The sequence below is a fragment of the Neomonachus schauinslandi genome, chromosome 4 (genome assembly GCF_002201575.2).
Source record: "Neomonachus schauinslandi chromosome 4, ASM220157v2, whole genome shotgun sequence".
Classification (NCBI taxonomy): Eukaryota; Metazoa; Chordata; class Mammalia; order Carnivora; family Phocidae; genus Neomonachus; species Neomonachus schauinslandi.
The window spans coordinates 46521123-46534693 of NC_058406.1; the positions used below are offsets into that span (position 1 = coordinate 46521123).

The 13571-nt window shown below is 47.7% G+C and overlaps 1 non-coding gene across 1 annotated transcript; it reads left to right on the forward strand.

Annotated features, from left to right (window-relative positions):
• Positions 1 to 3009: 3009 nt before the first annotated feature.
• On the forward strand, positions 3010 to 3114 carry LOC123324664. Its single transcript, XR_006539941.1, has one exon. It is a non-coding gene; the product is annotated as a U6 spliceosomal RNA (small nuclear RNA).
• The last annotated feature ends 10457 nt before the right edge of the window (positions 3115 to 13571 follow it).

Below are 13571 nucleotides of genomic sequence, written 5' to 3' on the forward strand. Positions count from 1 at the left end.
CCTTGTACCACCGAAAGTATTCTCTTATTCTATAGGAGGTAGGCATTCTCCACTGATACAGTGGAAAAGTATGGGCTTTGGAATCAGGAAGACTTGGGTTCAAATCTCAATGCATTCCCTTCCCAGTAGTATGATCTTGGGCAGTTTCCTTAAACTGTTGAACATCAGTTTCTTGTCTATAAAATGGAATGACAACAGCTATCTCACAGCGTGTGTGTGTGTGTGTGTGTGTGTGTGTTCAAAAAGCATCAAATGTCATTCTTGGCTCATAGTAGAAGTTCAAAAAATTTAGCTACCTTCTTTCCCTCATTTTCTCCCCCAAATGGCATTCATGGACCCTATTGTTGGATAAAGGAATGATCTGTGGGCAGAATTAATTGTTCCCTGAATATCTTACTGATCAATTGCTTACCATATCACTAGGAAATGTGCTAAATGTTGTGGGTACAGTGAAAATTGGGTAAATGGACTTGAAGACTTGGATTCAAGTACTGTTTCATCGCCTTTGGATGAGTCACTAAACATCTCTGAGCCTCAGTTCCCTCATCTGAAAATGAGGGTGGTAATTGCCACTTCCCCCTACTTCATAGAACTTGGGTAAGGAATGCCATAGGAGCAGGTAGAAAATGCTACAGGCATTTCTGCTACAACGTGACATGGAAGTTCCTGCAAAGCTTGGTGTTCTGCAGAGTTGTACGTTAAAAAATAATAGGCCTTTTTGCAAAAATAAGGTTGAGGCAGACCACTGAAAACCTGTGCAGTATTGTAACCACAATGCTAAGATAAAACTCTCAGTATCCTAAAAAGACCTGTTAAATTTTGACAGAATAAATAAATAAATACACACACACACACACACACACTATAGCAAATATAGGACTCAACCTTAAAACTGGCAAAGGTTGCTTGATGGAAGGCATAAGGGAGAGAGGAGGCTGCCCAGTTATGGTGGTGAGGGCAGGTGCTTGAAGATGGGGGCACACCATGCAATAAACCCTTTTAAGAAAGGCAAAGTGGGCAAATAGCTCAGCAGGAGGATGGAGGGTGAAAGGGCACTATGCCCAGTCCCCCTAGTTCTGTATGCCTCTGAGGCAATCACATTCCCCTGTGCAGGACAGTCTCTGTTCCCCTGCTGTTCCTCAGTGGAAAAAAAATGCTAACATCCTGGGAAAAATCAGTGTGAAAGAAGGCAGCTCTCATTCCTCTAGTGATCAGTCTTAGCTTGCCTTCAAGTCTCATGTGTCACAGTATCGTGTTGTAGAGCACGGCGGCTGCATATGCTGATGTGGAGGCCGAGGGGTGCAGTTCTCGACCAAGAGCCTGCCCCAGTCCCGGGCTTCATGAGCTGCCCAAGCAGAGACTCCCAGAGGCAGAATACATTCAGAGACTTCCCTCCCTTCCCTGTCTGATTGGTCCACACCGCCCTCCCCTCCTTGGTTGCAGGGCTCTTCTTCCTCACTAGCCTGTGACTCCTGGAGAGAGGGCTCTGTCATATTCACTGATGTGCTCTGAGGGCCCCCATAAGGGCCCTGGAGCAGAATGGTTGCATTAGAGCTGAACCCCCTTTCCTAGGCAGCGAAGGGCCCTGGGCTTTCCTGAGAGCATTGGAACCAGTGGACCCCCCTGAGATGCGGATGCAGGCACTCTTCCAGGACAGGGACACTGTCTCATTCAACTCTATCTCCAGTGGGTCCCAGCCCTACTTTACCTATGCAAGGGCATGAAGGGGCTAGTGGCATATCTTCCTCCTCAGTGCTCCTCCTTCCCTCCTTCCCTCCCTCCCTCCCCCCTTGCTGCTGACTTTTCATTCTTTTGACAAATACTGATTGAGGATCTATCCCATACCACACATTACAAGGTCCTGGGAATGAAGTGGTGGGCAAAAAAGACAAGGAATCTGCCCTCATGGTGCTTCTATGTCACACAAACATCAGAGATGTTTGTCTCTGATGTCTGGCTCTGTCCTTGACACACTATATGCACTTGGTCAAACTCCTCTCTCTGAATCTGTCTCCTCATCTGTAAAATAAGGTTAACAATAGAATCTATTTCAGAGGGTTGTTATGGATGTTAAATGAATGATGAGTACCTAACCCGGGAAGTGCCCAGTAAATGTCAACTGTGATCACTGGTATTATAGTTGCTATATATAGGTAATAAATAAATTAATATGAAATCACAGTAAGCAGCAAGTGTTAGGAGTGAAAAAAGCCAGGTGGGGATTGCCTGTGATCTGGAACTATGTTTTCCCTGCGGTGTAGCTAGCAGGATATTGAATATTACCTGATGGGGGAGTTGGGAGACAGTTGAGCTACTGACCTAGAAGATCTCCAAACACTTCTGGCTTTAAGGAAATAAAATGGAGGATCTTCTTAAAGGGGATGATCTGAAAGGGCCTCTCTAAAGAGGGGCTACAACACAAAGGATATAAATGCTGAGCTTGGGAGAGGAGAGTCGTTTGGGAAGGGCATTCGGGGCAGAGGAAAAGGCAGGGAAGAGCCATCACCAGTGATCAGCTGTTGAGGACTGTTTCTACGGGCTCTGCACTAGGTCAATTCTGTTAAAAGATCTTCCATTTTCCACTGGTCAGTTAAAGTGTCTACTGTATGGGGGGCTCTCAGTTGTGGCTTTTAAGTGCTGGAGATTGGACACTGGAGAGTGGGGGGAGAGGGTCAGAGCAAGAGGGAGAGAAAGAGAACCTCAGGCAGACTCCCTGCTGAGCGGGGAGCCTGACACAGGACTCGATCCCACGACCCTGAGATCATGATCTGAGCTGAAACCAAAGAGTCGGTTGCATAACTGACTGAGCCACCCAGGCAGCCCTGGTATCATCCATATTTTGAAGATTCTAGAACTCCACGTCTTTTCGGGCTATTACTGTGGCTCACTCTATGCTGCCATGTCTGTGGGGAAGTGGTTTCATTTCCCAGGCTACCGTTGAGCAAAATAAAGAAAGGAAATACAATGAACATGCATTTCTAGGTACCACATTCCAAATTCACCCCCAGCGTTCGCTTCGGCAGCACATATACTAAAATTGGAACAATACAGAGGAGATTAGCTTGGCCCCTGCACAAGGATGACATGCAAATTTGTGAAGCGTTCCATATACTAAACAAACAAACAAACAAACAAATAGACTCCCAGTCCCAAAGTTTTAAACCGTACGTGTTACTAGCCACATACAGTTTGGGTAGCCTTGGTCATGTCATCTCATTTGCCTATTCATTCACGAATTCTCATTCAGCAGATACGGATTGAGCAAGAAGTATATGCTAGCATGACAGGCTAGATGGGTCACTTGGGGCCTCAGCTTCTCCACCAATAGCGTGAAGGCCTGGGCCAGATCACTGGTTCTCCACTGTAGTGCTGACTCCCAACCTCCATTTTATTAAACACATTAGAGTGGATTCAAAAAGTTATCCCTTTAATAGCTTCAGCTTACACCCAGGGATACTGAAAAGCTTTCTCTGGTGGGAGAGAAAACTGGATTGACAGCTAGCAGCTGGAAATGTTTATTATTATTACCCCATGAATTGTTTTCTCTGCCTAGACTGTTAGGCTATGTGAGTCTCACCTGTCCAAGACGCCACGGAAAGGGTTGAGAACTGCTGAACTGGGTGTTCTCTGAGGCCCAACTGCCAGATTGCCGCGGTGCTTTTGTTTTACGTAAGTGGTGGTATTGCCGATAATATTAGTGGTAATTATTTATAACATTATCTTAAATGATCAAATCAAGGGGTACTTTCTCTCCCTTTTTATTCTAGGTATCAATATGCTTTACATTCCAAACTCCAATAGTTTCCCTAAAGCCGGTCAGATCAGTGCTGCCTGCTCTGACTTTAGCCAGAGAAGAATGGGGCTGCTCCCGCGCGAGGTATTAGCAATGTTTATGTCCACCCTTTTGCCAGTTCAACACCAGCCCGGTTTGGGGTTTTCCAGGATGATGAGATGATGATGGTAGAGGTAATTATAACCCTGTGAAAATACTATTAGCCCCATATTCTGGATAAGGAGACGAAGACTCAGAGAGGGGACACAGCTTGCCTTCAGACACACGGCTAGGAATTAGCAAAGACAGGATTGACTTCTGGTTCCATCTGACTCCAAGCCTGTCTCTTTCCACTAAACCGTACTACACCACTCCCCGAGTGGACGTTCAAGGTCAGGAGCCCCAGGGGACCAACAGGTCTGTCAAGTTCTGCAGGACCAAGCTGTTTATCATTGCAGAGGACACTCATCACTGCACTAATTACATTAATTGCTGCCCACTCTGGGGCTAGGTGGGTGGCTTAACACTACCTAGCAACATGGTAATGATGCCTGGGCCTGCCTTTCTGCGTGAAAACATCTGACAGCCTTTTTTCCCCCCCCTCTTTTAAACTCCTTCCCATGGTGGCCAGAGATAGTAATTATAGGTTCTACTGGTTGGAAGTTAGTGACTCTGTGCCTTGTAGGGAAAAGGTCAAGACTCTGAACTTTGCCCTCCATCAACATCAGCTGTGTGCTTGACACTTTATTTAAGGGATCTTTATAATCCTCGTGATAGCGCAGAAGGAGGTATTATATTATCCTTGTTTTGTTTATAGGGGAACCCAGTCACCTCTTTGGGATCACATAGCCAGGAAGGGCTGGAAACTGGCTTAGAACTCAGGGCTGTCGGAGGACAAAGTGAGTTTCCACTCATTTCCCTAGACCACAGTACCTCTCAACAGGAGTCTTTTTCCTCCTGATGCTCCAAACTGAATTACCAGAATAGTTGAGTCTGCATTTCCGGAGAAGAAGCAGGGCACTGGGAATCGGTGTTTTTAGGAGCCCTCTATTGCCGAGGGATGAATATTTGACATTTCAACTGTCCAACTACTACCCCTTCCTTGAGCTTCTCAAGGAAATGGTAACAGAATGTTCCAGTTGACTTTTTAAGAAGTAATCTGAAGGGCGCCTGGGTGGCTCAGATGGTTGGGCGTCTGCCTTCGGCTCAGGTCATGATTCCGGGGTCCTGGATCGAGTCCCGCATCGGGCTCCCTGCTGGGTGGGGAGCCTGCTTCTCCCTCTGCCTCTGCCTCTCTCTCTCTCTCTCTGACTCTCATGAATAAATAAATAAAAAACATTTAAAAAAAAAAAGAAGTAATCTGAAGACCGCCTACTTCCTGGGAATAGACAAGATGGCTTTGGCAGTCCATCATGATTGGGCAAATGACTTAACTTCCCCAGAGACCCAGATAACAGAGATTAATTTAGGAAGTAATTGACTTTGGAATGTTGTGTATGCATGCACTTTATGGGTGTGTCCATATCCATATGTGTATGTATACATGTCAATAAATGTGTGTGTGTGCCCGTGTGTGCATGTGTGTTCTTCAAGAGGTCTTAGAGAACTGGTCGGCATAGATGACTTGGTTCTCTTCTTACCTACCACCTATCTGTAAATGAAGTTTAAAAATATATTTTACTAAAGGTCGAAACAATGGCGTTATGTAATGACACAGAGTCGTGGTTAAGATACGAGGAGGTAGACCAGCACTGAATCTTGGCTCTGCCACCTACCAGCTATTGTGACTTGGGCAAGTCACTTAACCTCTCTGGGCATCCGTTTTCTCATTTCTAAAAAATAGAGACAATAACAGTTCTGACCTCATGGGGCTGTTGTAAGTCAGGGGAGTTTTTGAGGGCAGGGACTATGTCGATAATCTTCTCTGCACCCAGCCAGAATGAGGCTTGGAAGGAACAGGCTTTGGACTTAGACAATCTCTCGACTCTGATTCCAGCATTCCCATATTGGCTGTGTGACCTTAGAGAAATTACTTAACTTCTCTGGGCCTCAGATTCCTCATGTGAATAGAGGCTCATGATTCCTACCTCAAACGATCGTTATATGATGAGGTGGGACATATGAAGATCTAGTACAGAGGCTGGCACCTGGGAGGTATCCATTTCCCTTTTGCCGGTCCCAGAGTCTGACATGCAGTAATTAACGACGGAGTTCTTGTTTCTGTGTAAAACAGTCTTTTCTCTCACACTTCATTTGTATTTTCTCCTTTCCACCCTTTTTCTTTCTTCCCCTCACCTTCCTTTCCCTTCCTTTTCTTCGTCCTTTTCAGTCTGCTCCAATCCACTGTGACTCAAGGCCTCCATCCAGGACTCTCCATCCCCCGGAATCTGACAGCAGCCTTCTCCCTGGCCTCCTTGCCTCCAGCCTGCCCTCTGTTGTTTATCCTTCCAGAACCTGCACCAGACCTCCCCCCACCCCTAGTGGCTTCTCATCACACCCAGAGCAGCCCAAGGTCCTCACTGTGGCTAGCAGACCCTGTGTGGACAGTGTCCTGGCAAATTCTCAGACTGGCTTCCTCCTGCCCTATCTCAGCTCCCTCTGCTCCAGCCTCGAAGGTCTCCTGGACATTATTGGAACTTTTCAAGCACATTCTACCTTCGGATCGTTTATACTTGCCGTTCCTTCCCCCTCCAAGTATCCACAGACTTCACTCTCACCTCCTCAGGCCTCTGCTCTCCTGTCACCTTATCAGGAAGGCCCTCCTGGATGACCTGCATAACATGGCACCCCCAGTCTCTCCCAGTCCCCCATTTGATTTTCCTTCTCACTTCTCGGTGAAATAGTATATATTTATGTATTTACTTTTTATTGTCTCTCTCCTCCCCCGCCCCAGTAGAATGTAAGCTTTATAGGAATAGATTGTGTTCCCCCCCTTTTCCTATTTATTTTTATTGAGTGATAGCTGACATACAATGTTATATTAGTATCAGGTGTAGAACCTAGCGAATCCACAGTTACATATATTATGAAATGTTCACCAGGATAAGTGTAGTTGCCATCTGTCACCGTACAATGTTATTACCATATGATTGCTTTCTGCCGACATACGGTTGGTGCTCCGTAAATAGTTGCCGAGCGCATGAAAGCGTGTGACCTCTCTCCGAAGTGCCAGGGACGAGCCCGCGTCGATGCTGCAGGTGACTGCAGGCCTGGGTGGCTCACTGACCAGCATGTATGTTACTCAGACCAAGGCGATGGGCAGCGAGGAGGCGGATTAGGGGCCCACCCCCTTCACACACGCGCCCCCGGGGACCCGTGCGTGCTCTTGCGTCTGTGGCAGTGACATGCCCGCTCTCACGCTTGTGCTTCCTGCCGTCGTTGTGGGGTTGCCTGGAGTTCCCATGGCGGCTTTACAGTATGATTGATTTTGCATATACAGAGGCATACCGATCATAGATAAGGATCACTCAAGGTTTATATTTGGCACCAGCACAACACACGGAAAGTTAGAAGTATGATACCTAACTGTTCCCAGCCTATGAAAGCAAAAACACAAAGTCTGCTAGCTGAACCCCTCTCCTCCACTGGTCTCTCCCCCGCTCTTCCTTCTCCCTGTCCTGATTCTGTTCCTGTCACAAAGCCTAGTAGCTCAGCCAAGGGAAGGACAGCCCTGGGAGCCCAGGGCTCCAGACCCAACACCCACAGTGGGAGCACTGTGAGATCTCAAGCCGGTGGCCCCACCCCCCTGAGCCTCTGTTCCCTCTTCTCGAAGATGGGCCTTGAGAACATACTCAAGAATACGTCTTGAGCGGAAGTTGACCGAATGGGACACCAGTGTGGCGTGGCTGGCGGGCAGTGAGCACCCGCCGATGCTAGTGCTTTCCACGCTGACTGACTGACCTGACCATGGGGTTGGGAGAACCTTGCGTTGGCTTCAGTCAACCTTGAGAATAGGCAACCCAGCTGAAAATGCAGACAAGGCCTTTGGGGCTCAGCACCTCATAAGATCTTTCACGGAGGCCCTACTGTTTGCATGGTGAGGTTTCTGAAGATGCTGGGGCAGCTGGGTGGCTGGGATATCACAGCCATGAGGGGCACAGTTGCGGCTAATCCTGGTTTCCTAGGGCCGCGGGAACAAATGCCACAAGCTTGGTGGCTTCAAACAACAGAAATTTATTTTCACGCAGGTCTGGAGGCCCAAAACCCTGTGCTCCCATGGAAGGCTCGAAGGGAGAAGCCACTCTTTGCCTCCCCTAGCTTATGGCAGCATCACTCCGACCCCTGCCTCCCTCTTCGCGTGGCTGACTTAGGGCCCACCCTAAATCCAAAATGATCTCATTCTGAGATCCTTTATTATGTCTGCAAAGACCCTATCTCCAAATAGGGTCACATTTGCAAGTACCGTGGGTTGGATATATCTTTTTGGAGGACACAATTCAACCCAACCCACTACAGAACCCCTCCCGTGCGCCAACACCCCCCCCCCCGCCCACCCCAGAATTTCAGATTAGGCAAAGGGACAGAGCACGCAGCTGAAAAAGCAGAGTTTCAAGTCAAGAGGGAAACAAACCCTACTGGAAGGTGGGCAGGGAGTTGATTCATTCGTTCTTTGATCCAGAAACACCTGCGGGGCCTCTCTGCTGAGCAGGCGGCTGGGAAGCAGGAATTACAGAGCATAGGCCCTGCCTGCCTTCAAGGAGTTCACGGACTGGTGGCGGCAGACAGAGAAACAGGCGTTTCCAGCTCAGAACGGCAGGGCTGTGCAGGAAGTGGGCCCTGGTGCCGGGAGGCTTAGCAGGTCTGGGTCCCAACTCTGGAGGAGTGGTGGTCAGAGAAGACTCCTGGAGGCAGGATTGTCTCACCTGAGGCCGGAGGGATGAGGCAGTGGGAACCAACCTGCCCAAGGAGGGAAGAGTTCTGGAAAGAAAGGAACAGAGGCAGGAGAGCCTGGCCTCTGTGGGTCCTGCACAAAGTGGGGGGTGGTGGGCTGGAGAGACAGGCAGGGGGCCCCATTATATAGGGTGCTTTTACAAATAAAATTAGAAAAAGCCTTTAGTGGAAGGTGATATTCCAGTAGATTTTAAAATTATATTTGTTTGCTGTGTCTTTTTAAAAGAACTAGATCATGTACACAGAAAAGTGCACAAATCCTGAGTGCAGCTTGGTGAATCAGTGAGTAGCTTCACATGCACCCCACTGAGGTCGCTTGGGTGTCTGGATTGTCAGTGGCAGGGGCCAGGAGATAGAGGAGAGTCTGGGATGGGCCCAGGACTCAGAAGTTCTTTTTTGTCCTGTGGATAAATGACCCCCCATAATAGGAAGAACCTAGGACCTAGAGAAGGCAAACTCAGGTATGAGCCCCATATCTGGTATTTCCTTGCTGTGTGATTCTCAGGCAAGTGACGATGCTTCTTTTAGTCTCAGTTTTACCATCTATAGAATGGGCCAACAGCATCTGCTTCACCAAGACGTTGTGAAGGTTGAAATGAGACAAAGCTGGGGAAAGCATTATGCAAAATAGTTGCCAATAGGATTCTCAAATTCTAACCTGTCTCAGGTCTGGACTGCTTCATTTGACCTTCTTCCTTTTCCATCTGACAGTTTTTCAGATAAAAGAGGAGGAGAGGAGGGAGATAATTTCTCTTTTTGCAGTGCTTTTTAGTTTGGTTCTCATTCCAAAATAATCTACCCCGGATCTGGATCCGGATCCATATCCAGAGTGTCACTCCTATGCCCTTCTTTGTCCCTGCCCTTCCTGCTCACTGCTGGCCCTCCCATCCAAACAGGCTCCATTGAGGCAGAGGAAGGAGGGAGGGAGTTGGGGAAGAGGTTTGAGGCTGAAGATGATTTCGATTCTCCTTTCCCAGCCTCCCTCCGAGGACCTGCTGTCCCCAGCTCTGCACTGGGCATTGGGAATTGGTGGTGGTGGGTGGAGGGAGATGTAGGGGGGAAATGTGGCATTCCCACTCAGATGGTAGGCTGGCTCATTTATTGAGGCAAAACAAAAAGAGGTCCAGAACAGAGCAAAGCCAGCTAGGGTCCAAGTCTTACTGTTAAGAGGCAAAAAGCCCCAAAGGAGTTGAGAAACAGATGAGGCCACTTTATTGGGTAAAACACTATAAAAAAGGTGAGCTCAGCACTGGACTCCCCTCTCTCCTCCCGTTTCAGATTCTTGGCATTTCTGCAATAACTCTCTTTAAGTGTTCTAGACCATTCTTTTACAGACATTGTCTTATATGATCCTCACAATGAGACCCCAAAACTAAGTATTGTAATTACCATCTTTTCAGACTGACACTTCCAGTGACTTGCCCCAGATCACACCACTCACTGTTGAAGGAAACAGCTTTGGGCCCCCATTCATCTGGCTGCGAAGTTCCTGCCCTCTCCACGCAGCTCTACGGTTTTGTTGAAGGTCTGGGGAAGGGAGCCACTTGTTTTATCAAGCTGCATCACATTGTGTGCATTTTTAGTATGTGTAGGCACATGTCAGCCAGCATGTTGCTGTGCCTGCTGGGTGAGTCGTAGTGATTGCATTTTGAGTGGCTAACTGCATTTTTGCTGGCAAGGCCCAGCTCAAGGAGAACAGGAAAGGAAGCGTACTAGCCCTCTGTGTGGGAAGCCAGTCACACGGGAGAGGGCTGGTCCTTGAACAAACGATTGGGAAATGGCTCTGTTTAGCCCTGGTGGAACTTTACTTCACTGGGGGCCCCTGGGTTTTTCCATGACTATTCTATTTCCGAAGCACAATTCATTCCCTATTCTTAAAAAGAAAAAAGGGGGAACTAATATTTGTTTAGCACCCACTCTGTGCCATCATGGTGCTGGGTGCTTTACGACAATTAATCCCCGCAAACCCTGCCCAGGGGGCACCATGAGCATCCCTGCTCAGCCCCTGAGACAGATGTAGGAAGGTGGGGCCATTTGTTCGAGATCCCTCTGCTGGTGTGGAGCAGGGCCAGGGCTCCTGCCCAGTGCTGGCCGAACAGCAGGCCACACTGGCATCTTCAAGTCATTGGTGAGACATCTTATTTTTCAGTTACGTTGTAAATTGCCTCTAATTCAGGACCCAGGATGCTGGTGAACGGACTCTGCCCCTGCTCTTTTACAAAAAGAAATGCTTTATCTTTTCATTCCTGAGTAACTGCAGTGTTTTGTCCCAGAGATAAAAATCTTCGCTTCAGGTCACTTGAGTGTGATGTTAGGGTAGTGTGTTTGACTTTTTTTCTTGGTGTTTTCCCTAAGGCATCTGGCCTTCTTTGAAGACCTTTCTCTGCTGTAACGGGCAGTTCTTCGCTGCTGAGGTGGTACCAGCCATGACAGTGAAGGCTAGACCAGGGGTGTGGATGAGCCTATTGTCAGGAAAGCCAGCTGGCTGTGCTCAGCGTCCAGAAGGACCTCTAAGATTGGAGATGGGCCCTAACAGTCTCCTAAAGACCCTGGGTCCCCACTTACACAGTGCCACCATAACAAGGAGAAGTCCTTAGCACCATCTGAGACCATTTGGCCTCTGAGACAAGCATTTGGGCCACCAGCCCCTTTAAGAGATGACAATTTTGCATACCTGGATGGTCTTAGTTTTTGCACTGGGCAGACAGATTGACCAAACCTTCCAGAAGTGGCGTGAATAATGAAGATGAAGGTCTTTGCAACTTTAGGGCCTGTTCTTTTCAAATCTCTTTTAAGGCTCACAAAAGCTGGGAGCAACAGGCAGAGAGACTGGGGGAGAATGAGCTCTTAGCATGGCTGTGGCAGAGAAAGCCCCAGACTCGGGCTGTGTGACCTTGGGTACCCTCCACTTCGCCTCTGAGCCCCAGTGTTTTCTTGTAGTATTTGACAGTGGTACTGCTCTTTCTTCCTTACTCCTGTCCCCACATGGTGGCTGTGACAATTAAATGGGAATATGTTTATGCCTTCGGAGCAGGGTCCCAACACAGAGAAGGGACTGAGGCAAAAGTCAGGAGGCTTGGGTTGTACTTCAGATTCTTCCTGGAACTCGGTATCTCCTTTCTCTGGGTCTCCCTTCCTGTAAAATGAGGGGATTAAAGTAGGTAATTTTTTCCTTTAGGGTCTCTTTTGACTCAATATGCTCTGATCCTATCTCTAAGTGGAGCACTAGAAGCAAATTTTAAGAGATGAATGGATTTTTTTAATAGTTATTCAGCCATTCAACAAATACTTACTAAGGGCTTATCATGTGTCAGGTGATGGAGGTAGCACCTGCCCTCATGGACCTTCTAGTCTAGTACAGATGCTTTAGGGGCACCCCCTCATCTCAGAGAGTTGAAAAAGTGCCAGGGCTCCATGGGGAGCACTGTTCACTGAAAGAGCTATGTCAGGCATGTAATAGATGCTCAAATATTCATTGAGCAAATAAATCAATGCAAACACCTTAAGGAAGCTCTTGGGGTGACCCTAGAGTTGGGGAACAGTTCCTAGGAGTCAGGAAAGGTTGTGGGAGCTCTGGCCAAGGGTGTGTGTAATTGCTAAAGAGTTTGTTTATTGAGACATCTGAGATAGAGAGGATCTGCCCCTACCTGCCTGGTTCTCAAGGGGGCCATTTACTAGAACAAGGAACAATGACTGCTTCCCATGCCTGTCTTTTCCCCGGAGGTGGAGCCAGGGCAGATGCCGGAACCCAAAGGGAGAAGAGAAGGGTGGCCAGAGGAAAATGCCAGCGTTAGTATGACACTTGAGCCAAGCCCAGAAGACCATGAATAATCACGGAGTCTCATCTGTATCCCATCGAGAGAGAAGAGGGGCCCTGTTGGAGCACAAGGGCCATATGAGAGTTGGCCTCAGGGTCATGGTCAGGAGGCTGCCTGGGGAGGTGGAAAGAACTTGGACTCCGGAGTTGGAGACTGACTTGGGTTTGAAGGCCATGGAAACTTGGGCAAATCACTTAACCTCTGTGATCCAGCTTCCTAATCTGTTAGACATCACAATGTTGACCTCTCTAAGATGTTATGAGGTATAATATGTCTCAGGCACCTACTGTCGGTACCTGGGACTAAATATAGATTTAATGACTAGTGTTTATAATTATTACATCACATATTAACAGGACCCGGGTCCTGTTTCTGTGCAATATTGAAAACCAGTGGTAGGAGCAACTTTGATGAGAAATCTTAGAAGCAGGTTGTATTATCTTTTTTTTTTTTTTTTTAAGATTTAATTATTTATTTTAGAGAGGGAGAGGAGAGAGAGAGAGCTCGTGAGAGGGCACACTCGAGCAGCAGGGAGGGGCAGAGGGAGACAGAAAGGGAGAGAGAATCTCCAGCAAACTCTGTGCTGAGCCCAGAGCCCAACACGGGGCTCAATCTCAAGACCTTGAGATCATGACCTGAGCTGAAACCAAGAATCAGAGGCTTAACTGACTGAGCCACCCCAGTGCCCCTGTATTATCATTAATATAAGTGAAATGGTGATTCAAGACTGAGTGAATTTATAGGGATTTAGCTTTAGCTTAACTCACCCACTAACCGGCTGTCTGACCTTAGATAGGCATTTTTGCCCTCTTTTGAGACTTGGCTTTCTCCTCTGTTAAATGGGAATAATTTTCATGCTCAACCTTTTCTCATCCACCCATTCAACATTTATTGAATGCATTTAATAAGCCACACTATGCTTGGTGCTGAGGACACAGGAACAAAGCATAGTCCCTGTTCCTAAGGAGCTCACCATCTAGTGGGACAGACCATTAAACAAATACTTACAATACAGTAGAGACAGGCCTCACCCTGTCTGAATGGACAAGAAGGCTTCTTGGAGGAGGTGCCCTCTAAAGCTGAGAGCTGAA